The sequence below is a fragment of the Callionymus lyra genome, chromosome 8 (assembly GCF_982586985.1).
Source record: "Callionymus lyra chromosome 8, fCalLyr1.hap1.1, whole genome shotgun sequence".
In the NCBI taxonomy this organism is placed as follows: domain Eukaryota; kingdom Metazoa; phylum Chordata; class Actinopteri; order Syngnathiformes; family Callionymidae; genus Callionymus; species Callionymus lyra.
Window position 1 is genome coordinate 12,981,223 of NC_141825.1, and position 26,921 is coordinate 13,008,143.

The window sequence follows — 26,921 nt, forward strand, 5'->3', positions numbered from 1 at the left end:
TGTACTAATGTGTACTTATATCATCCTATATATATATTTACACTATTATTTATACCTTTAATTCCATCTTGGCTGATCAAACGTTTGTAGTATTAGCAAAAAATCTGAGGATGATGTGGTCCAAAGAACGACTAGTACACATCCTTCTAACCTGGTTGTGCTTGTCTCACAACAATCTCAACAGTAACACAGTGATGTCTTCACTACACCAGGCAGAGAAAAGGGAAACGTTGAACTAGATAAATAAAACTTGGGAAGCGTCTGGAGGAGTGAGGGATCACCAGATTCTCCAGGCGTCGTATGACTCATAGTTCACGGCCTTCACAACTCCGAAAAGTATTTTTCTCATAACTTATCTGCTGAGTCACTTGTTTTACTAAGACTTTTTTCTTCTTCTGATGAGCCTTATCTGGTTGTAGGAGAGCAGCTCGGACAGTAGATAGAAATGAAAGAAAGGACTTGAAAAGTCAAACGATCATCATGGGAGTCGAGCGAGGGGCGTGTGAACGGTCGAAACATTCTGCTTGAGGATGTAGGTCTTCTTCGTGTTGTAATTCCCCAAGTGTGTTGATAGTGTTGCAGCCAAACGGATGGTTGGAATCATCACAATTGCTCCTTTCCCGTGAAACCTCCCGTGGGGCTGTTGTGAAAGCAGCACACAAGTCAAGGTCACAAGGTCACTCCTCTGGCTTATCTCGCTATCAGGTATGAAGATGTCCCCAGATCTGGACTTCATAATCTCCACTTTCTTTTGTGTGTTTTACTCGTTAGACAAAAGTCTGTTTGTTCCACCGGATGTTCCGGATATTTATGATTATTTTCAAAGGCAAGTTAAGTATATTGATAGTTGGACTTGGACCCCTGAACCGTATATTAGCTAACACACTTCTACCACACGTTACACAACACACACACACAAAAAAATAGTGCTTTTAGTTTAGACCTTTTTTCACGATGCATGTTATCTAATCTCAATCCATCTCTTCGCTATCAAAAATGAAGGTAACATTAAATATTAGTAGAGTTTTTTTTAGGGTTTTAAAAGAGAATAAAAAAAGAAAACACTAAATCATGTGATGGTGGTCCACACCTCTTAAATCCCTTCAACAACATGAAGAGAATCACAAACTACATGTTCACTCTCTTGTATGTCATTATTCTGTGAAGTCACGAAATATACACTTAATTTTTTTTCCCAAAAAGTCCACGACCCCCACTTTCTTTTTACACAAGTCGTCGGGTAGCAGAGTGCATTCCTAACATTCTGGAAAGACAGTGTCAAGGCTTTTAAAACCTTAAAGGGAAAGGTGTGTGTGTGTGTGTGTGCGCTTCCAGTGTGTGTCTGCCTGGTCTTAATGTCTTGTAGACTTCCTAACAGCTCGACAAAATGTCTTGATAATTACGTTGCTATAGAGGGAAGGGCAGCTTCATCAGGTCAAGGTCATACAGGGGCATTCAAATATGTCCAGTTATTGATGACATCTAAACCATGGTTATTATATACTAAGTAAGGGAGATTTCCTGGATTGTAGCACCTTTTGTTAATTTTAGGGGGGGCAGTAAGGAGGCTAGAACACCCCCATGAACATATAAATAGGTGCAATTTCTGTTTAGTTCAAACCATTTAATAATAATTGAGTAATTACAAATGTGGTCACGTTATTCTAAGAGTTTAAGTGCTTGAGAACTGCCAGAGAGAAAGACACAAACCCAGCAATATTTCAGCTGGTCTTTCATAAAAAGTCATTTAGATGCAGCGTCAAGTTGATTCAAACTAGTTTGTGCGAAAGAAATAAACACATTTTTATGCAATGAGTTTTAAAATTTATCATATAGTTATAGTTATAATTGATAATAAAAAATTAGTTTGAGATTATTTACTTTTTACAAAAGACAAGTCAAGTTACATGTTTATTTATGCATTTATTTAAACTTTTATTCATCCAACAGTTACACAAGTAGCATAACAGTGTAATCTCCTAATGGAATGAATGAAGTTCTATGTATCTAACAAAGTTATTCACGCTACAGGATTTTTCTGTATCTAGATACAAATTTCAGATTTTGAGGAACTTGTCGAGCAAAACTTTTTGTTGAATGAAAATCTCAAGTGTGCAAAAGCTTGACGAAATCAAGGGTAATAAATAAATATTCTTGAACAGCTGTGGTCCAGGAATAAATACCTGCAGCAAAACTTCCTTTTATGAAGTCACTGCAAAGAGTCATTTTACAGTGTATCGGTGAAAGTGTGAAAAGTCGGTGTGAACTATTCTAAATCTTTTTCTCTTTTTTTTCTCTCTCTCTTGGGGGCGTTTTTGGAAGTTTTTCCTCCTGAGACTGGGCTGGACTTATTTGTCCCTCTGCCCCCCCCACATCTCTTTCTCCTTTTCCCCTCCGCTGTAGTTGTGTGCAGCAGAACGTAACTAGAGCCACGCGATGCGTGCCGGCTGCGAAGTAACAGAGCCACAGATACAGGAGCGAAGAGACTGACACACACACACCTCACACATTGGAGTTTGGAGTCAGAGTGCATCCCACAAAGTGGAGGTGAGGCGAGAATATCTCGGTGGTTTCTAAGCACGTTCCTTGTGCATGAGGCTGTGCATATGTGTTTTCTGTGTGTCAACATTGCTGTAAGTGAGATTGCCACCACGGGGGTTTTTTGCCTGAATTAGAGCATTGAGCAGAGAGCTGCATGCAACATTCTGTTTGAGTTTCCCTTGAACCCTCCTCTATGAAGGCGCCTATTCATGTATCGCTGTGCAAACCGTCCTCATGTCAGTGATCAGACTGACGTGCGCGTGACAGGTTTGACTTTCCTAGATCACAGTTGGGTGTGTGTGTGTGTGTGTGTGTGTGTGATTCACCGCGTGGACCAAAAGACACATTGTGTCTTTGAAAGGGATCTGCACACCTTTTTGCACGTGTCTTTGTTTTCTCCAGTTTGTGAGTCCTGAGGCGATGTCAGAAGTGAAGGACAGACCTCTTGCCATCATCTGGTCACAACATGGGCTGCCTGGACATATTGCCATCACATTTGAAGGATTTATTTTTGCAGCAGACACCAGATATGAGAGCGATGAGAAGCATAAAACATGTGCTGAACTGCAGGGACGTCGCTGCAAAAAACTTATGCAAGCAGCTGCCGACTCCTGCTTGATAATGCACTGTTTACCTTTCTACGTGCAGGCTGCTGCTTGTTTGTTCAGACTCCCAACACCACCTTTTTTCCTAACATTAAATGGGCCCCCCCACTTATCTGCGTAACGCTGTCGTGCCCACGTTCGTACCAGCCCACCGATGACAGTGATCAACTATAAACTTCCAGGGTGTGGCCCACGGGCGTGAGGTTCGAGGCTCAGGTAGAGCTGAGGTATGTTTTAGATTCCTCTGCCTTGGCACCTCTCGCACAGAAATCCAACTGCCAAGCTCCGTGCCCCCATTAGCCTTTCACCATGCCCTCGACTTTACCTCCTCCACTTGTTCTCCGAGAGGCCTACCTGTGGGACCTGCTCGGTCTTGTCCGTGTGATGCCAAGTGCAAGTTCTACCACCCAACAGAGTAAAGAGATGGAATACATTAAATTCAGACAGGTGTGGCATTTTCCCCTGTGGTACAATACTCAGGTGTGTCCTCATCGTAACTGGCTGATGGAGACCAGAGATGGCGGCAAACTAACGATGCCTTCGAGGGATTATTTTCTTTTTTATACGCCAAAATGTCTTAATTATTGGAATTATGCCCATATTTCAATCCGTCATGAAACTACTACTACATGTGAAGACGCATTTAAAGTTTGCAACGCAACATAATTGTGGTTTATCCTAAGTACTGGTGCAAAGTTGAAATCATTTTTGAATGGTTCATGTTGTCTTTATGCTTGTTTCTCACGTTAGACTATAGAGATTCGCCTGTTAGCTCATGGCATAAGAAGGTTACTTTTTACCTGAGAAATGTGTAAGAAATGTGTATGAATAGTAAGTAAGTAAGTAATATTTATTTATATAGCGCTTTTCGAGACCAGGGTCACAAAGCGCTTAAACAATCAAAACAATACTCAAAAAAGTACATACTTTAAAGATATGAATAGTGCAATGAAAATGTATATCTGGGGAAAAAATGGGACATTTTCATGAGATTTTCAATTATTTCGATAGTATTTATAATACAGTGGTCCCTCTGTATTGTTACCTTCTAAAAAAAAACTGTATTAATTGAAATGCATAAATTAGTGACTGTTTATTACTGGTTAATGTTAAAAATGTTCATTTAACAATATTTATTTGAACTTTTCAAAAACCTTTCAACCATATTTCACATGAGCTGCCATCCTTTTCATCATCCCTCTCTGTGATGCTGAACAGCTCGTATAATGCTTTGCCGCCCAGCCATCCAATCAATGCTGTCAATCACTTTTGACAACATATATGACAAATTTAAATACGGCATTAAAGCAACCAATCAGCCACCACTGAATAGAGCAGTGTGTAGAAAGGCATCATGGGATTGTTTATATGTAACCATAAGTTAGATGGGTTTGGAATTTCAACTGATTTTTTTCTATTTATTAAATAAATCTGGAAAACGTTATTGTTTATAAAAAATAAACTTTATACTTTTTACTGTATATAGTTAATTCCAATGCCATTATGTTTTTAACAATAAATGACCATATGACATTTACATTTTATTACATACTGGTGTAGAAAATGTGTCTTTATTGATTATAATTTTAGGTTAAACTTGGAGTTGACGTCTTGTAAAAGAAAAAAAACTGCCTGCCAGCCACTTTTACCGCGTACGTTTCGTGGAACTGAATGTAAATAAATGTTAATTTCTCGATGAAGTGATGGAAATGTCAGGCTAGTGTTTGGTCTCCACATGAATACATTTGAACCCAGAGAGCCGTCGTCGCACAAAGAGCTCCTCAGTAGGCAAAATAATGTCAATTAATAAAACAAATCAATGATTTGGCCGTCGTCAAGGAAACCACACACACGCACGTTTACTGAGCAATTGATGGATTTATGGGTTCGGAAGCGTCAGCGGGGTCAGGACTCCAGGTGTACAGGGTTGTGAGCTGAAGATGGAAACAAAGATTCCAACAAGGGAGGATTGAAAAGGACCTTCTTCGTTGCCGAGCTGCTGCTGGAAACTCACAATATTGTTTCGATTTCACCGAAATCTAAAGGATTAACAAGTAGTGAAACCGTCTTAGAGTTGACACCTTGAGGTTTACATACCCGTCTCTCTGTCTGTTAATGTAACTAACTAGTTGAAAAGGTTAGTGATCCTTTACTAATTCTAGTAAAGGATGAATAAACTCTTAAATTTGTCTTTTGTTGAACTTTTAAAACCCCCAAAAAAAAGTAGCAATGCAGATTTTGATGTGTCAGGGAAGGTCAGAGAATCTCCGAGCAGTATGACAACAGTCTTGGCCTCTCGTTCTTTTGGCAACTTCATCTTGGAATTAAAACCAGCGGCTGTCTTGCTTCCCAATCCATCTTCTGTTTTCCCTCTGTCCCCTTCTTCTACTTAGAATCTGTGTGGTTCTCGCTACTTATGGATTTCATTAGACGAGTGAAGCTCCCAGATTCTCTGAAACTGGTTTCCTCCAACTTTTCTTCCTTGTATCGTCACCTTCTTTTCTTTTTATGATTCACAGAATATCGAGCTCTATGAAAACAAGCCTTGCATATGTATTTGACACGTCTTGTCCCGAAGCCAACGGCAGCCAGCCCTCACTTGCTTCTCTACATTTATCAGAGCTCAGCATGCAGTCGGGGATTACTGGAGTAAACCTCTCCTCAAACGCTCTGGCAACATGTGCGAGGCTCGAGCTTTACTCATCTCTGGGGCTTCTCTTTCACAGGTTCAGTGAAATAAACCAATGTGAGCATTTTGCCCAATGTCATGGAGGAAAGCTGCAAGTCGGATCGTTAAATAACATGTTTCTACCTGTGGGTGAGGTTCCCTGATAGGAACGATGATAACTTGAGTCATCCTCAATTCAACTCTGACCCTCCATAATAATACACTTATAACAATATAATTAGAGATCATTTAACAAGTTACATTTTCCAGCTTTTCTTTTTAAACTTTGCACTTTTAAATCTTTGCATTCATCAAATCAACCGTCACTTTTGATACAAATTTCAGCTCTTTCAGTTTGTCATTGTTGCGCTAACATGTTGTTTTCTAGAACTTCCTGCCGCACTTGGTAATTTTAACTGACGTGTAATTGTGGATCTCCTGGGCGAGGCCCGGCATTGAGCTCCCCTGCCAATGTCGGCGGATAATTGCTGTATATTTGTCCTCCCCGTAAGCCTTGGCTATTAGTGATTTGCCGGAAATATTTTAATCCCAAAGTCCGAGAATGTGTCTATGAATAGTGGAGCTTCAGAGAAATGCAGTTTGAAGATGAACTCTGGTGAACTGGCCAGACCAGGAAACATCTAATGATCCCTAGTCCATCTCTTATTATTATATATTATTATAGCTTGTGTTATAATGACATTGTTACTTGTTTTTCTTTACCTACCCTCATATATTTCACAAAGTGGTGACTGTTTACCAATTGCACTTATAGCCTATTTTCTCAGTTATTTTGGCTATTATTTTCATTCATTTATTTTCTCACTCCCCAACTTCATTCACTTATTATTATTATTATTATTGTAATTCTCTGCACATTATTTATTTTAATTAATGTATTTACATTTCAAACAATACTATACCTCGATTTGTTTTTAATATTCAGTATAATCTTGACCTTTAAAGAATATACTTTATTGAATATTGTTTTGATTGTTTAAGCGCTTTGTGACCCTAGTCTGGAAAAGCACTCTATAACTACAAATTACTTACTTACTTACTTACTTACTTACTACTTATTAATTGATTCATTCGTTCATCATGCACTTGCTTGAAACAGTTAATTTTTGTCTTGCTAGTCTTTGAACACATACATACAATCTGATGGTTGTTTTTTGGTTTGAAACCTTGTTTTGAATGTTTTTGATTTAATAAAGACATTTTTTGGTAATTTCCATTCATTCATTTTCTACTGCTTTTTCCAATCATTGGGTCGCAGAATGCTGCCGGTTGTCCCAGCTACTCGGGGTTGATGCAGGGGACCCCCTGATTAGGTTGCTAGCACACATAAAGAAAGAAACTACTCTCTGTCAGACTATTTCTATTCAAGAACCAGAGTTCCTCGAGTTAACCTGTGAATGTTATCCAGCTAGAATGATTGTTGGTCATTACTTGAGTTGAATTGATTCGTCTCTCAAATATGGACACATCGATCAACTAATGGTTGACTCAGGTTTCTCTGGCGTTCTTGATCTCCGGGGCATGATGAAGCCACATCTGAAGTTTTGGCGATGATCCGCCACTGCTTGTTTATTCCTGTTTCTCATCATGACATCAGCGCAGCTCTGGCGCACCAAATAAAGTGCCAGTCTTGTAAATTGCAGGAAATCAGAAACAAATGGTGTCGGATCCCACAGCTGGAGCTGGACGGCTGCCAGATCATCACCAAACTCTGACAGAGTCAGACCGCGACTAAGGATGTTGCTCAACCATTAAGTCCCGTTTGATTGGGTTCTTAATCTCGGCACCAAAACGACATGACATCAATGGTTTGATCCTTTAAGTGTTCACGAGTTTAAATCTAAATATATTTTTGGCTGCGGTGTGTGTGTGTGTGTTGTCAGGGTTTCCTCACTTCCTCTCATTCTGAGAGCCCTCAGTCTTAATGAAGGGTTGGTTAGCGTCTCCCAGCTCTGGTTGAAACCAAAAAGTCAAGTAATGGCCGGTGTCGTCAGATGGCCGCCTCGTGGAGTTGACGGCCGAGTATTAGTTGAAAGTTGAGAAGTGTCACCGAGTTCAAAAGCATGAATTCATTACCGCTGTTTGTCTTCGTCTCCGGCGTCTTACTTGAGTTATGATGTTGTTCAGCTTTATTTGTCACCGGGGACTCGTGCAGAAACGGGTGTGTTTGATTAGAAAAGCTCTTCCTTCGAGTTGACAATAGCTGATGTCTTTGAAGTAGTTTTGATAAGCACTTCTTCATCCATCCATCCATGTTCTACTGCTCCCCTCTACGGGGGGGGGGGAGCCCTTCCCAGTTTCTTCTGAGTGAGAGGCGGGGGACACCCTGGACAGGAAGACAGTCTGTATTTTAATGAAAAACACATGTCGTCTTGTCACAGCAAGAAGGTTGCTGGTTCGCTTCCAGGCCGATGCCAACTTGTGACCTTTCTGTGTTAGAGTTAGTATGTTCTCCCCGTGTTTCGTGGGTTTACTCCAGGTACTCTGGTTTCCTCCCACAGTCCAAAAAACATACTGAGGTTAATTGAGAAATTTGGGAAATTGTCCATAGGTATGAGTGTGTGCGTGAATGGTTGTCTGTCTTTACTGTGTGTGTGCCCTGTGACAGACTGGCTTCCTATCCAGGGGGTCCTCTTCCTCTCGCCCCATGATACTGGGATGTAACCAGTCCCCCGCGACCCTGGTAAGGGATAAAGCGGTAGACAATGAATGAATGAATGACATGTCGCCGTCTAGTGGTCATAGTGTGAAACAGTGATGTTTATGAAAGCACAAGTGTTGGCCCCCCTGGTCAACCATGAACGGGTTCAACAACTATTCATTATTTGATTCCAAGGTCACCAACTTTATTTTACTTTGAAAAAGCTTGGTGCGATTTTGAGGAGAGAAGAAGAGACCTAGACCACACGGATTGCTGATTGCAGAAGAGTTGCAAAACTCCTGCCCAAAACAAATCGTAAATTTGACGGTAAACTTGTGTCGGGTCCGGTGGTGGTGTCAGACTGCAGACTGCGTTTTGGCCCCCCTTTTTCCTCCCCGCTCATGCCAAATGGATGTTTCTGTCAGCGCCCTCGCAATGTTTGCCGTTTCCTCCTTGATCACCGTAAAACATTCTCTTTCTGTTTAAAAAGCAGCTGCAAAAAAAAAAAAAAAGGGTTGATTGATTCACTTCCTTGACCTTCAGATCGTGTTGAATCAACAATTTTTAAATATCAAACGCAGATGTTTACTGTCTGGATGGTGACTCACGCGCCTGGGAAGTGTCTCACGGATGAATTGTCTGATGAGTTTGCTCCTCATGTGGAGAGAGTTCCCACCTGTAGATTCATTATAAGATGATGTTAGTGACAAAGTTAAAAAAAAAAAAAAAATCTGATATCACTTCCTTTTCCTTTTCCCTCTTGGCCGCCAGCGGAATGTTTGTGGGCGTGTTCGTGCCCACGCCCATTTCCATGCGTCTGTCACAGCAGTTAAAAACTCCGTGTGGTCATCACTGCGCGGCGTCATGGACCGAGTGAACTCAAAACTTCCACACACCCATGAGTCAGAACACCTCGAGGTGACTCCCCTATGGCAGGATGCCCAGTGTGTCACAAACCACACAGCTGTACATTCCCAGACTCTGAGAGTGGGATTAGATTAGCAAAAGTGGAACTGCTCGCCTCCTGGAAGGCGACGTTGTTGATAGCGTTGTCGTGTTTATCAGTGTCTGCACGTAAACGCTGCCGACGAGACGCACGTCGTCGGCGGAAGGTGTGTGGGAAAGATCTCCCGGCTTCTTTATGAGATGAACGCAGCATCTCCAGCGAGCTCCACTTTATCCTCCTTTCATTGCTGCGTAAAAAAAAAAGCTTCTGTGAGACTAAATTAAGTTACAGCGTGTTAATGTGTGTGAGAGACTCAGAGTGACTCAGTCACACGTTTGTTCAATCTACAAAAATGAATGTATTTTTTCTTGCCAGAAAACAGCTAGCCAGGGTTATAGAGCGGTGGCTCTGACTAAAGTGTGGATCAGGGGCCAAATGTGGCCCTTTGACTGTGGCCTTGTTGAGGTTATAGTTAAACTACAAAACAAATGTAGAACTTTTTTAACAACTTAAAAAAACATGTTTGTTTTTTTTATTTTTATACATCTAAATATGGGTTGTTAAATGTATTAATTTCCTCTTTTTTTCCCCTTGATTTTCTGAGACTCCTGTGTTGTTCTCGGTGTTATCTTGAACTTTTAAGTATATATTTTATTGAGTATTGTTTTGATTGTTTAAGCGCTTTGTGACCCTGGTCCAGAAAAGCGTTCTATAAATATACATTACTTACTTTATTATTTATGTATTTCAATATATTTTGATAGGGATGAATTAACTCGTAAGATCTTGTCCATAGTTCTAAGATGTGATTGTTGCATTTAAAAAAAAAAAAGCACATTTTATTTACAAAGCGATACAATAATTAGATCTGTATTTATTTTATATTTATATTTGTACCATGTTTTGTTTATTGAATTGTCTTATACGTATAATAAAATGTATATCCAACATGCCCATCACTAAGGAAAAAAAAAAACTTGAAGTTAAAAACAATCTAAAAAAGCATTTCTTTTAATTTGTTCTACACTTTTTTTATATCTGTATTTATTGTATGTTTTAACATGTTTTTATTGAATTGTATTACATAGTTACATGTATATCCAACATGCCCATCACTAAGAGGAAACATGTAGACAACAACAATTGAAATGATATTAAATTAAATTAAAATATTGTAGACGGTGTGATGGATGGAAGAAGGGAAGAGTTGGCCCATGTTCAAAAAAGGAGATAATCACCTTCTATTACTTCTACTTCATACAATACACGAGCGCAGCGACAGCATCCTGGAGCCATAAAAAGTGACGGCACATTTTGTGAAGTGCACCAGAAGAAGTACAGCATAAACAAATGACGAAACGAGACTCTGGATAGAAGCCACTGATATATGGGGTCCTCGGGAGGGAGGCTGAAGAAGAGGGGGGGGGGGCGGTGTGAGCCTCAGAGTTCATGGGACGGATCCAAGATCCACTGGAGTATTTAATCGTGATCAGTGAAAGTGATGAATATCTGGAGTGAGAAAGTGTTTTTTATTTGTTGGCTGCTTGTGAGCAGGAAGACATGAGGGTCTAGTTTGAGCTCTTCCAGGGAAATCATAAAAGAAAATAACGGCGATTTTGTTGCAGACTAAAAAATATTGTCCTCGTTGACCGGTAAAATCCGGTGTAGAATCCAATATTTATAGAGCGATCGGCGACCGATGCAGCCGCGACACAAACGTTTCCCCTCACAGTCGACACGTCCTCGGATGCTTTATTTTCCCAGCGATTGTTTGGATACGATCCACTGTTAGTCATTATTGTTATCTCTGACAACCTGCAGCTGACACGCCGTGCACAGGCATCGCAGCTGGACTTTTAACAAAGGGAATGATTATCTTGTTAAAATAGACGATTAAATTACCTTCAGTTTAATGTCAGAAGTCGTCAAAGTTTACGACGCGAGCGACGATGTCAGATGGTGTTTTCAATTACAGCTTTGTTTTTGGACCTTTTTATTAGCAGTAACGGCACCTTCTTCTCTCCGGGAGTCGGTCGGGAACTGACATGAGAAAAAGACTTTCACGCTTTTGACTGACGCGGCACATGCATCACGTAGTTACTGAAGATCGGATAAGTCGATAAAAGCTGACACATATGATGCTTCTCTTGATGACAGTTACTGGCAACAGCTCGTTTCTAACCGATCCTCGTCCGGTTCTGTTAACGTCAAGTTTTCTCTTCAAGACAGACCTTGACGGTTACGTTGTGTTCGCATCTCCTTGATGCCGTGTTCACTTTGTACTCACGGGGGAACCTTAAAGTACTGATTTGATTCAATTTATTTTGAAAACTCCTAGTTTATTCTTTTTTTCAAATTCGAACTCCACGGACCAGAAAACTACGGAATGGTTGAGTTGTTTCTGTCAGTTTCATGCATGAAGGCACTAAAGACCTGGACACAGCTACAAAGCTGTGTTCATTGAGAGGGAGTGAGATGACGAGATGAGATGACTGTCACCACAGTCAAGAACTCTCAATCAGACTGAAAACTTGATAGTGCAACTGTATCTTATGTAGCAACCCTCGTGTTATCTTTGGGTCAAGATGACCCGAAGGCCCAAGAACGAACATTTTTGTGGTATCCCTTGTGTTGTGTCTGGGTCAAGGTGACCCAAAGGCCCAAGAATAAACGTTCTTGTGGTATCCCTTGTGTTGTGTCTGGGTCAAGGGGACCCGAAGGCCCAAAAACAAACATTCTCTTGGTATCCTTTGTGTTGTCTCTGGGTCAAGGTGACCCGAAGGCCTAAGAACAAACGTTCTTGTGGTATCCCTTGTGTTGTCTCTGGGTGAAGGTGAACTCCCCTCCCTCCCATAAATACATATGCAGTGACGGAGGTTGTTCATGACCCAGAGGCATTGCAAGGGATACCACGAACACATTTGTTTTCGGGCCTCCTCTGGGATAATGCAAGGGTTTAGAGGTCATTAAGGGTTAGATCCAAGACCATAGATCATGGAGGAGTAGTTTGTCTTTGGTTCTCAAGCGTGGAGAGGAAAATTAAGTTGAGCTGAGCCAAAGGGTAAAGTTCAAATTTTGCCTGTCAATCAAGTGGTCTCCGTCACTGAAGAGCGGAACTGCTGCAACTTTGATAGAAGCCAGTTGTGGTGGAAGTCATGAGGCCTTGGCTGTGTTTCCCTGGTGATGCTCCGAAGAAAACCCTCTGGAGAAATGTCACCTGTCAGTTGTCCAGACGCCTCGGTATTCCCCAGAAGCTTCTCCAGGAGGTTTCTAGAGCGACGCGAGATCTGGGCCCTCAAACCCACCATGAATAAAGATAACTTTTCTGATCAAAAAGCCGTCGCTGACATGGACTCTGGCAGACGGCGACCTGTCGGCATCTGCGTCTCAAGGTCACCGTGGCGTGTGTGTTGTTGTTGCGCTTACGACGGTGTTGAGTGGTGACGTATAAATGAAGTCCTCTGGATGCGGCGGCTGCGAGAGTGTAGAGCAGGGTCAACCGTCTGGTGTTGATCACACGCGCAGCAAATGAAGTTCCAAATGTATAACTACAGCTGCCCACGAGAGTGTTGACGCCGGGGCTGGTGCCTCACAGACGTGGTGCAGCCTGAGATCTGGGTGGGGTTTTTTTTTTTTTTTTTTCGTAACGGAGCGAGATGCCACCATCTGTTAGCCACATGCACAGCCCACGGCGCTCCCATAAATCTCAGCTGTGTGCTGTGCAACACCAGGCCCCGGATCTGTCAGCCGAAACGTGCGCTGGCTAACCACCCAAACATATCTATACATCCACTGCACATTTCGCTACACACCCCCGGTCGCACACGCGGTGGAAATGAAAGGGGATTTCTGTCACGACGGGAAATTCTAATACTGATATATTGCCGTGAATCAAGCATGAAGAAATGACCCAGAACTTTGTTTAAAACCGTCACACGGTTCCGTCCGAACGCGCTCCTGTCGGGGGTTAGATCCGTGAGTTACGAGGGTTGGAGAAATGCTGCAACTTGCGAAGGTTGGTTTCAAAGTTGTTTATAGAGGCAGCGTTCTTCTGGTCTTCTGGTGTGGTCTCTTGGCCCCTCTCCTCCGCGAGATACAGTGGACGTGAAACAACACAAATACACACAGACGCAGGTCACTGGTTGTTGGGAGTCCGGCGAAAAAACGATGCGATTCATGGACTGTTTTTTTTTTTTGTGCTGACACATGTGATGTGCGGTGAGTTTTGACGGCGAGCCGATCAAAAGAACGTCAGGCACAAGGGGAGCCGTCGTCTGCTCTAATCAAGCAAAATGAGATGGATGTCATTTTTCACTTATGCAGCAATGGTTGAGACTTTTCCGTGTGTCGAAATGAAACCCGAGCAGCCGTATGACACGTTTAATCAAATGTTCTTCATGCCACATCATCATCGCTGGATGCTTCTCCATTAGTGGTCTGAAGTCATTACTTTCAAATGCAAGGTTTTTTTTTTTTTTTTCTGAAGCCACTGAGCAAGCACTGGAGAAAGGACAGTTCCCGGTCAGAGAGGTCTTCTCAGGTCTTCCTCGCTCGGGACTGGCTTTTCGCTCAATGCGCAAGAGATTCCCCAGCCAGAGTGGAAATGCAAACTCAGAGTCACCTCTTGGCCTTCTTATGATAAGACCAAATGATTCCAATTTTTCTTTCATCTACTCGAGGTCTCTCATGGAGTCAAGCTCGCTAATCCTTTAGGTTTTAGGAGGATATAAAAATTGATTTAATTCTAATAATAACAATGACACATTATTTTTGACCATTTCCTGGGTTGTTGTGATGATTTATGCTCTAAATAATTACAAAATAAAATTTATCAACCTGTAATTTCTAATTAAAATTATACATTTAAACTGACATACAATAAATGTAAAAAAAAACAGTTATAAGAGTAAATTTATGTAACATAAAAATACTTCAGGAGCATTCTCAAAAGTTAATACGTTTTAAATAGAGAAGTTTGTCCCAGAATGCACTGCAGGACTAAAGGTTTCCACTCTTAGGTAGTTTTTATCTTCTCTGGGTGATGCCAGGCTGAATTATTCATGTGCATTTTCCAGTGTTTTTGGGGTTGTACGGTATGTAAAATTGCTTTCTCTCTAGGTAGAGTCCGTCCATTTTATTCATATATTGTGCTTCAGCCAGTTGTTTCGGGTCAAAAAGGTTTGGCCTGCAGAGAGAACACAAACTATAAAACTGTTTGAGACACTTCATCCGAGTTAACGTTATATTGCTTTGAATTTCAAAAAATAAGTTTTTGTTATATTTACTTCCAAAAGACTAACACCAGTGTTCTTTAGTGAATGTTAAATGTTTCCAGAATTTATTTTAGCGTTTTTTCTTAATTGTTAAACTGATTAAAATAAACAATTTAGTAAAACTGACGAATTAGAAAATAATTAAAAATAATAATGTTCAGGGAAGAAGATCACTGCGTTATTGAGATGATAATTGAGTTTAATACTGTAAAAGTTTTTTGGCCTTGCATGTACACAACCTTTGGTCTTTCTGCAGCCAGTCTCAAGTGGACACTTGATGAACTGCAGCTTTTTGCACTTTTTTAACCCGGCTCTACACATTTTATTCCAATGATATCAACAGTCAGTCCAGTTTTATCACAGAAAAACTGTAGTTGTTGTTGAAGTGATGTTTGATGATGATTTAATTCTCAGTAATATGCGATCCATACGGTTGTTAAATACTATTTTACACTGTAATAGCGTCAGCTGGGAAACGCTTTATTGCTCACGTTATAAAGTTTCCTTTGAAGATCTAAAGACGATGTCTGTTTGGCTGCGTTTTACGCTGCGGAATATGTTGCATATGCGAAACAAGCCTCGCAGAAACACGATAGCTCGAAAAAATAATGATGTTTTCCGTCTCTTCTGTTCCGACATATTTAGGGTCTGATTTAATGGAACATTTGATCGATCGAAATCGTTCGCTAGTGTGGAAATTATATAATCACACGGTGGCCAATAATGACTCACCGCAGGTTCTCGTTCAAACCCGCCGTTCAATTGTGCCGTTGATGCTCGGCGGGTGAACGGCCAACGAGAGCGCCAGTCATGACATCACTGCGTCGGAGATGGCAGATGAACGGAGAAGAACTTTCCAGAGCAAACACGAAACTCCGCAGCAGAAGTGGGAGTTCGAATCATATTCTGTTATTCCTCCCGCAACTATCAGCAGAAGTGGTTTTTGAAACCGGCGTCCAGCCAGACGCTGGGAAAAAAAAAAAAAAAGAGGATCTTAACACGACGGCAGGATGAGGAAATCAAATAATCACAGGCCTGTCCTGAGCATCCATCATCAGGCTTTCATCCACAGGTTTCCCTCGTGAGGCTTCAACAGGCCCCTCGTGTCTGGTTGCCCTGTGTACACAAGAAAAATTAGGAATGTCCTTTGTAATTCCTTTAAAGACTTTCTGGAATTACAGACCTTTGGTTTGACTCAGGTCATGGTCGGCAGATAAAACGATTAATTTATCATTTTCCAGGGAACATTATAGAAAATGGCCTGCCGACGAAAGCTTCACATGTGGGTCCGGTCCAGCTGGCGGAGGTCCAGGAGGGGAGCGGACCGACCGCCAGCTTGACGTTTTCACTATAGATTCAGCTCGAGCTAATCTGATCCGACACAGTCTCACTGCCGGCCCGCTTCCCTTATTGCAGTTATCTACGATGCAGTGCTGAAGCATTTTGGTCTGATAGACAAAACATTATAACCACTCGTTAGTAAAGTATAGTATAGTTCAGACACTGTATGGATTTTACTCTGCAAAAAACTAGGCCGAGTACTGCTGGATATTCGTTAAAGTACATGTCCATGATAATTTACTAATCGACCTTTCTTAAGATTAATTACATCTAGTCTTGAAATTAGATCTTTCAACTCAACACTGGGCACTAGAATAAAAATAACACAATAATTATTCACTTTAATTAACTCTGTCACTATTTTTCTTTGTGCTCTAGGTACTATTTTAAAGTTGGAGACTTCTCAGAACTTTTTTTTTGGTGTTCTTAATGCTGTATAATGGCTCTAAAGACTGATCAATCTTGAATGTTAAGAACATTTCTAAGTATACCAATTTTTGTCACTTTTTTAAACTAAGACTTAACTTGTGCTGACAATACAATAAACCTTTTTCATATTATTATGGTAAAAATTGGCTTAAAATAACCTTAACTTTAGCAAAATTATATTTAAACAAACAAAGGTTTACCTAGTCAGTTTTACAATTGACCTCCCTACCTACAGTTTAGTGGCAATAAGAACAAGATACATTAAACTGCAAATGATATGAGTTTCTTTTATGTGAGGTGTTCCTCACGATGTCTCTGGAAACACCCAGATGTTCACCATAAAAGCTTGTAGAGGGAAGTCTGGCCTCTTCAGTAACTGCCCCTGTGACTCAGATAAGTCATAGAAAATGGAATTTGAACCATTAAAAACAAGTGCATAACAAGAAATTTACATTTGAATGTGCTATTAATAACAAACAGTTCATAACTATTGGCTGTTGTCAAAACATCATTGGTTCTTCTGTGAACCAGCCTGATGAAGAGGAGGATGATGGAGTAGCAGCTGCAGGAATCTGTGACTTCCTGAATGAGAACCACTGAAACGGTGGCCGAGCCGAACTCATCACATCTGGAGCGTCTCGCTCCTGTTTGATCTCTTATTGAATCGTGACGAGATTACTTTAATTATTGGATTATTTTCATTAACGTTGACATTGTTTGATCAATATTGAACGAGACGAGACTTTGACGATGAAGCTCAGGTCAGTAACATTCAATATGTAATTTATCAATACAAGAAATAACCTCAGCAACATCTTTATGTTTACAAACGAGCCACAAATAAACACGACTCGACACAACAGCAGTGCTAACCCTGAAGTTAAGGCAGTCCATCCTTCTGCTCGACGAGTCTGCCTTTTTCTACATCTTCCTTTTATCTTCTGCCAAACTTTTTTTTTTCTTTTTTTTTGGAAGTGAAAAAACATGCAGGAAGAAGAAGAAGAAAGAAAGGACACTTCTAAAGGAATATGGCTTGTATTAATCTGAAAATATTGCTCATCTGAACTACATTACTGGTCTGAACTTGCCGTCCTCTGAGCGGGCACCGGGCCACCGCCGTCCAGAGGTTGGCAGATATGCTGCTGGCTACGTTTACACAGTCAGCAGTAGCACCCAAATATCTCCCCTGCACTCTTTATTAAAGCGCTGACCTCCAGTTGACTGGCTCATTGCGGTGGGAGATGTTTTCTTTTGCAATAATAGCAAAGTTATTTTTATTTAACAGTCAAAAACTCTAGCAATGGGGACAACAAAGCAACTATTGATCCAAATTATAAACATTAATTTCAACTGTTTATAGCAGGAGTTGGCGTGTTTTAACTCTTCATTTGCCGTCGAATTTCAACTAAAATTCTGTCTGTATAGCACTAGCTTACCATCAGGTTAACCATCTTGAGTCCATGCATACATCATGACTTGTTGGATTCAAGAAGGTTTTGTGGAATTCATTGGATATCTGGAGTCAATCTGACTTGTATTTTTGACTTTCATCTGGTGCTAAACGTCTGAAGGCCACCCCTCCATAAAAAAAGAAAAAAGAAAAATGTTTTTGGAGGATGATCCAAGTATGTTTGTAGAAAGCTGACACACAAAAATGCCACAGCGACACACAGACACAGCCCAGAGTGAGACAAGTGGGAGATAAACGACCGTATGATAATATCAATGGCCGCCAGGCTTGTTGTCTATCATTCACTTCTGTCCGTCAGTGATGAGGACCACGTTATTAGTCAAGGGGTGAAGATGAAGACCCCCACTCCACACACACATACACACACACACACACACACACACACACTCACACACATGTAAATATGGCTTTGTATAAGCATGGATATGTCTCATCGAAGCTCACAAAGAAGTTGAATTTGTTTGGGCATTAAATAAAAAGGTCATAACACATAACACTGACATTAAGTTAAAAAGCTTCTATGCAGATGAAAGCAAAACATTTGGAGCCCTTATTTATCTTTTTATATATATGACCACATGATAAAATCTCAGAAAACTGTCATTTTGTGTTGGGCAATTATTGGACAAAACTATGTAGATTTAAATGTGATTTAAAGGTTGATAAATATTGGTTTAAAGAGTGTTTGTCTTCATAGATATGAAGCAAAACCATCATTTATATTTGAAGTCGACACGTTTATGGTTTTTTTCTCGTGCACCTGCCCGCCTTTTATGTCAATGACCTCTGACCCGAGCGGACACATCCCCGTGGGAAAGAGTCATTTGCCTATGCAAGGCCCGCACGTGGGCGGTGGAGCGGTTTTATACACAGACTGGCATTATCTGCATCTCCTGCTTGACTCGAGGGACAGGGCCACTAAATATACCCTGCCAGGCCTTCCCAGGCTCCTCTGGGCCGGGGAGATGCGGCCGCCGTTCGGGCCGAAGGCCAGGGACATGGCTGCCGACCTCCACGGAAAGTATTTTTAAGGTCAATTACAGGGTACAGTGCCTTTAGATGGCTAGTGCCGAGGAGGCCTCATATTAAAGGTTTATGTGGAGAAGGACCAGAAAAAGTCTTCGCCCACCCCAGTTCCCATTGTTACCACACACCAGCTGAAAGTGCCGCATCTGGAGAATTCAAGGTGGGATTTAAGGTAGTTCATGGACCTGAAACCAGATGCTGTGAGCACACAGCTACTTAAAAGACTTAACAGGAGGGAGGTGAAGTTTTTTCTTTCTCTTAAATGTTACATTGTATTGAAGGTGGACCAACATGAAGGGAAATTCTAAGGTCGGAGGTCTCGATAAACTATAATGTTCTAGTTGTAGTTCTAATCTTAACATAGTTATAGTATAAGTTACCTTGCTGTGACTTCTCTACTTCTTATGAAGGATTTTGAGGTTTTTTTTAACTTCATCCTTCACTTTGAAAATATATTCTTGCACAGTAAACTTTCTAGTGCCTACTTCTGTTCATATTATTATAGTATATTGATTTTAATTTAAATTTTAATATATATTTACTATACATTTTGTTGTGATTGTGTGATCTGTGCTGCTTAGACTGTTAAAATGTCCATACTGTAGTATGAATTGAGGATTATCTAAACTTATCTTTATAAGCATCAACAAGCCTGTTAGAGACGGAGCTTATCTGCACCATATCTTCATCTACTTTACTACAAACTAACTGTAAATACACCATTGAATAAGGAAAAAGAACATACCAAAAATAGTATATATTTTTTAAGTTTTGCATGGGTTCACTTCAGGCACTCCGGTTTCCAGAAATTGTCTGTAGTTATGAGTGTGTGTGAGTGAATGGTTGTTTTATTTTGTGTCCAGGGTGTGTAGAAAATGTTTTTTTCAATTCTAAACTGTTGTATAAAGCCTTGTTTTCTTTCTAAACATAACCAAAGATAAATCGGTAATTCCTCATCCCATTGTCAACATTTCCTGAAGGTTTCATTGGAATAGTCTATTTTTCTAATAAACAAACTGATTATAAACAATTATAAAAAAATATATTTTGTAGCCGGACTTCATAACAGAATCAGGTTGCGTAAAAGTAAAATACAAGAGATTTCAGTTTGCAATGCCAGAGGTTGTTGTGGAAAAGCTGTACGGATATATTTTCATGTTTGAATCATATTTTGTACTTGAGTGTTTTCTGCCTTTGACTACCTTTGTGTGAGTTAAACGAGCCTCTTTCCAAAACTAAACAGTGGTTGCTGTGATTGATTTAAGACCCTCATGATGGTCGCCACAACCCATCTTCATTAGAATTGAACCAGAATCTTCAGCTGCTAAACAATACCGTGCCCACTGGAGCCAGAAAAACACATTGATATTCAACTATGAGGGTGAAACTGGAACAAAACAAGGCTCTTCTGTTTGAAAGGTTCAAATTAATCAGGATGAAACCATCTGTTTAAGTAAATGCTCAGCAGTGCGATAGTCATCTGGACAGATCAAGAGGTTTGCGTGGAATGCGATCTCGACTGTCAGTAGAAATGAATATCAAACCCCGGAGTAACGCTTGTTTAAAACACAAGTACTTATGTTCCTGATCCATCCATGCAGAAAGATATACAAAAAATAGAAACTGACCTCCCTTCCTCTTTCAAATGGAATCCGTCGTAATCCTAATCTCTTCTGTACACAAAGGCACACTCTTTATAAACAGGCCACACACATGCAGGCCAACACAGCTGACCAGCCTTCCATGAACATGAACGTCCAGCAAGAGCATTTTCAAAATTAATTCAACATGAGTCCAGCTGGCCATAAATACAGGCTTGTCAGAATGTGTTTTACCTCACAGAGAGGGCCGCGGTGCACGGTACAGTAGTTGCCATTCACATCTGTGTGTGTGTGTGCACACGGGGTAGAAGCCACCAAACGCTGGTCCCCCTAAAAGGTGGACTATTGACGGGACAAAAGTGAGGTGCGGGATTGAAAGGCCTGTTTGTGCAGATGAGGGCTGGAGAGTCGTGTTTGCTTTGCTGTGGCTGCACTTCAATGGCCGCCCTATACAGCCTTCCTCATGTCCGCACAGATGCTCGGGCTCCACGGAGCAGATGCCAAAGATGCAAAACTGCAGAGAGAAACCTTCAAATGTCTCGACCGCTGTGTCGAAGCTGTTGTTGAGTCGTTTACTGGCTGTTAAATCATAATGAACAACAAAGCCTTTTGTTGACATGTTTTTTATGTCGATGGTTTTAATATTGTCAGACGAGACAAGTCACACACATGTTGTTTTTGTCTCGTCCTTTGATCGTCCAATAAACATTATTTGTTCTTAAGCATTATTTAATATGTTGAGTCTGCAGTGCAGACACCCACCAAGCAGCTCAGTTCCTATTGTTTTTCAAAAGGTTTTTTATTTGTTTTTCATGCACTAAACTAGATATCTCTTTTTGAATCGATATACTTCAAAGTTGAATGACCTTCAGTCGTATTTCTCAAATCTCAGGCCATGAAGTGACAAACACTCACACAGAAGATTTATTCAAGACTTGATCTGTGTTATAAGTGCCCCTGCTGGTTATTGGAGGGAAGTGCAACCTACAGTTTGTAAATTTCCCTCTGCTTTCTTAATTTAAAATAAAATATCTTTGTACTTTTTGTATATTACTTCAATTCAAAAAGATTTATTCTGGTCTTAGCTTAAACGTTTTAACAGAAATATATATAAGAGCCAGTTTTTACACTTATTTCTGCCAATCTAGAGTCAAACTTTAATAACTTTAAGGTTTTCAAAGGCTTTCCCAAATTTTATTGTGCTTTGCACTTTTCATTTTCTATTCATATAGGTGATTTAAAGCCGACATCTCTTCACCTGCCTGTGGGCGTTACCTGCCCATCATACATCTGCATTACCTCACTCAAAACACGTCTGATTTCTAACTTTTGTCAAACCTCTAATCCGACCTCTCACTTCCTCCGAGTCTAAACCCCGAGACCTCGTCTCCATGGGAACATAATCTCCGCCGCTCCACACTGCAGGGCGAGTACACATCGCCGAGTCGCTAAATCTACACGACATAGGATGCCTCCTATTTGCCCAAGGGCTGCAGATGTGCTCGAACCTCCCTCGCGCAGAGATGGCACACCGGTGTCTGACGGTTTCTTCCAGTCGCACGTCGCAGCCTTTGTTTGTGTGAAATTCCAATAACTCTGGAGGAGCACGATCCCGATCCGAAGCATTGATTCTCCATGACTTCACTCACCTTATAAAAGATTGGGAATTTTAGCGTCACTGGATGTATTTCGCAACATTCCAGGTAGCGGCGGGTGAGTCATGTAAATGCTGGTGCCCTCAGTCGAAGTAATTGAGAGTTGCAGAAGCGTTGGTGGCAAAGAGGAAGCCTTTCATTTCATCGGAAAACTGGGCGTGTTACCAGCCTGACCTGGAGTGACCCCGGCACGCTTGATATCCACCCTGTGGAAATTAAAACCGTTGTACCTCACGTCTGCGCCCCCGAACACTGTCGGGGCTGTATTTAGCCCGGCTAGCGCTAGCGCAGTCGTAGGTGTCGAGGCATCACCTGAGACTATTTTTAGCCTCCGGGAAATAAATTTAGAAGTGTGCAGTTGGTCAATAAACGTCTGCCCGTACACAGCCGGCGAGAGGTCACCGTTTAATTAGTTTTCTGACCCAGGTGTTTCTCCCCGAGGGAACATTTCAATGCTGCCTGGTCTTAAAAAACACTTGTTTGGTGAGCAGATTTTATACCTTTTTTCCGACCGCAGGGAGAAAGGAACCATTTAGCGCCTCCGATATTAGCAGAACCAAGATGCTATTATGTATATTAAGTCCGTCCTGTCCGGGGGAGTTAACAAAATCCTTTTTAAATGTCCGGGGTTAAGAGTTTGTGTGGCCAGCCTAGGAAACCATGAAGACGCGTGGAAGTCCAGCTATTTAGTTAAAGATGGTGATTTATCTGAGCTTTAAACCTATAATTGCATGTGAGGTACCATCCCTCTCAAACAGAACTCTCAATCTGTAAGTCTCCCATGATGCTTTGACGCCCAGCCAACCAATTACAATTGAAGATCACATAAGTAGTAAACTACCTATCTATAGTTCCAAAAATAGCCTTTCTCTTGTTTTCTTTTTTCATATTCTTTAGGCATTATTTATATTCTTTCATACTTTGACACAAGAGATTATTCAGAATAATGTACGACCTCACTTTGTTATAGCATTTGTTAGACTAGAAGAAAAATACGATGTATTTTTTTAAAGGAGATGTAATGATTTGCTTGTTGTGAAACGCTGTAGATAAATGAATAAATGGTTGATAGTTTTAATAAATGGTTTTCCAAGAGGCCTGGTTAAGTACCTTTTTAGGAATTCAGAATATGTTTTCTAAGCTTTATTAGTGCGTTTAAAACACTCGACCCAAGCAAAAGACGGTCAACATTTTGTGACAATTCCACTCCGCTGAGTATTGTAGTCTTTTTTTGATATGTTTACAATATGGTAACCCTAGTAAAGTATAAATATATAGAGACACAAGTCACGCGTGGACTCGACCTGAAACACATTAGCAGTTTTGATTTGATTGAAACCTTCCTCAACAATTCCTGTTTCCTAAAACCACAAGCTGTCTTGAATTGTTTGAATCAGAAATACAGTCTGAAATGCGATCGTACCTGCGCACAGGTGTCTTCCATCAGCTTCTCCGTCCTCCCTCTTCATGCTTGGCCTTCTCCATGTGGGATAATTCGTCAAGCTACTTTTGTATTCATCGTGCAAAAGTGGATTCATTCTTTACCTCACTTTTTCTCGTCCTCTATTTTCTCCTCGCCTGGTATGTTGCCGGTTGTATGATGCCCGACAGACTTTCTGCGGTTCCTGCAATCTAATCACGTTGACCGCTGCCTGTTTTTACCATCTCTGCAACCCGAGAGATGATGCTGCAGCTCTGTTTTCATCCCTCACTCGGTCAGGCTGTTCAATCCAATCACATCCACATCTGAATCTCATTGACGGGATTGGTATTCATCTCTGACATTCACCGGAAATGTAAGACGCAGCATATGCTTGGAAATTGGCCTGTGTCTGATCGATGTACAACACGACGAAACTGAAAACATGCAGATCAGTCAATCTGGTGAGAAAAGAGAGGTGATTTTCATAGTTTGAAGTGATGTGAGGACGACTTTTGTTTCCCTATTTTGGCTTCATTATCCGGAAATACACACTTGACATTTGTGTGAAGCTGCAGGGATACGTTTCCATTTTTTCCAGGTGAGAGGAATAATAGGCGAAGGCTTCAAGCATCTTGGGATGCTGTATAAATATACGATTAGAGCTGAGCCAAAAGGAAAATGCTGTGCGTTTCCCAAAACTCGCCAATGTTCAAGAGCTTTTCTTAAGTAGCTTCTTTTCATGCTTAGGCTGTTTTAGGGGGAGATAGAATCATTGGATTGTATATTTAATTAGATTGTTTTCAACAAAACTGGGTTTTCATGATATAATGAGAAACAAAAAGCAAATTCCTAAAACAACAAATATAACAAATGGTATCCATAGTTGAACAAGAAATACATGATAAGAAAAGGAAAATAACACCTCATGAAGGCCACACACAGGTCTCAGAGTAGGAATCTCTGATAAAAGATGGGCAAAATAATCAATCCAGACTCCCTTGAAGTGGCTTGAAGTGGCTTCAGGTTCCTCCTCCTCGATCATGTGTCCAACAAGGAAACTAGATACATCTTTTTTCCCCTAAAAAAACGCAGAAAACTCTGCAAATGAATGGAATTCAGACGACAAAATGACAACAGATGGATGTTTTTTGTTTTTTCTCAAGCGTAAAAGAAGTTTAAAAAATGCAATAACAAATTGTAATTTAAAAAATACTTGCATGATAATGATAATCATTCTTTTGTTTATAACTATCCCCATTAATATGCATTTTAGCATATTTTCATAATGTTTTATAATTGTTTTTTATAAGTAATTTTCATATCCAAATAAAATAGCTGTCCCTTATTTTACATCCTATTTTAAAGGTTTGAAGTTTGAAGAACAATGTTTTAAACTCAATCTGCTTTAAAATAAATAAAGGCAATAACATCTTTCAGTCTACTGCCAAAATCTTAACTGACTGAGAAAACAAGAATATACAGTATATCCAGTAAGACCTTATTGTGCACCCAGTGGCTGAATCATGTATTGCTTTGTTCATTCTCTAAATTCCTTTCCAGTCCATAAAACTCATTTTATATTCTAAACAAATTAACCTTTTTGCTCAAAGTATGTCATTACTGTTCCATCTTATTTATTATACAACCGAATTATGTCATTTTTATTTATTTACCGTCGTTAAAGTAATGGCAAAGTTGGCTTCCCCCCTGGAGCCAGTAAACAAAAAACAATTGCTTTCAGATGTGAAGTCCTGCTTTATCTTCCCCTTAAGCCTGGAACTGATGTTTAAAAATACACCAGAGATATCCTGTGTATCTACTTGTCGGAGGCGGGAATACATTCTTAGCAATTTGGGTTTATATCATTTTATTTAAGTGAACCTTCCCATCCCTCTTGGGCTGTGCCACACTTCCCCCCCCGAGACCAGGGCTCTCACCACTTACGATGGAGGCAGCCCATAATCTTAAGTACTGTTTTGAGGAGCTGTGTAAATTTGACACCGTTATGCCACAGAGAGGGTCTGTGTAGGTGTTAATGGTAGTGTGGGAGAATGCCAGAGATGTGTTTAATCCCTGGTGCCCTCATCCAGCTGCAGCATGAGCTCTCTTTCTGTCGCGCTGTCAGGATCCTCCACTGCGATGATGTCATTACCGCTCCGACCTTTGATGAATCAGGATCGAACGCTTCTATCGCGCCTTCATTCCGGCGAGTTATGGAGACCATAGTGGAGCGCTGGGATTAAGAGATTACCTTTTATGATGTCGTGAACCTTTGGCAGCTTCCTTGAATGCACATACTTTTCCTGATTAAAAGGTGAAACTCAGTACTACACAGGAAGTTCCGTTAAGGACGTGACTTTTATAATGCCAAAACAGAGACTGTCAACACGTCAAAGTCGGCCGAGCGAGACTCGGAACTGTGTGGAACCTCAGCCACCAGAGCTATGAATAGTTCGGATGAACGCGGGTTAGAGTCTCTCAAACAGAAGAGCACGATATAATTCAACGTGGAGTTTTTCAACGGGAAGTGTTGGTTTTTGAGGGTTGGATTTATTTCTGATCATGGTATTTGACCTAATTTGGTACATGTTAATGGTTTTGAAAGCAAATACTGGACAGGTAAATTGTGGGAAAATATTTAGTATATCTTGACTTGAGGTCAAGATAGATAAACAGGGTCTTAATATTGACACTATTGTCCTAAATGTGCTAGTCTTGCACTTGAGAAGCAGGCAAACATATCCACTCTTTTATACATTAAATACTTGAATAGATCACTTTTAAAATTCCATTTATATCTCAGATTAATATCTACTTACGTTTCAGATAGATATACCTGGATAAAAAGAAAATAACACTATTTTATGAGTCATGTATATATATTTATGTATAAATATATTATTGTAATTCATCGAGATCCCTTCCTTACCTAGTGTTATGTTTGATGTGAAGTAAAAACTGACTCATTCTGTGAACTGACTCAGAAAGACCAAACACACAATAACATAGTGTTATAGTTTTCTTAATTTAACATTTTATTAGTTAGGTAAAGTAAAGTTGAACTTTTATTGAATTTCTAGCCAGTGGCTCAATGTGTCAATATTGTCCACAGAGGAGATTGAAACTGAATATGCTGTTCAAAGATTAGCATTATTAGCGATAGCATAGCATGGTTTTATCAGGAGTATATGGGTGTGTCCCCAATCAAGAACCTCTGCACTAATTACACTTAGTATTTTGAGTGCACTAGTGCAATTTGGTGCACTCAAAATACTAAGTG

At 40.5% G+C, this 26,921-nt stretch overlaps 1 protein-coding gene across 2 annotated transcripts in view; it reads left to right on the forward strand.

The window, feature by feature from the left end:
* Positions 1–26,921, forward strand: part of znf469 (zinc finger protein 469) — a 211,529-nt gene that overhangs the window by 137,842 nt on the left and 46,766 nt on the right. The window contains exon 1 of one of the 2 annotated variants that reach the window (XM_087797241.1): positions 2,293–2,547. The exons of the other annotated variant lie outside the window; for it this stretch is intronic. The gene's annotated coding sequence lies outside the window, so the exon portion shown is untranslated. Of the gene's footprint in view, positions 1–2,292; positions 2,548–26,921 lie in introns of those variants that run through there. 2 annotated transcript variants of the gene reach the window in all.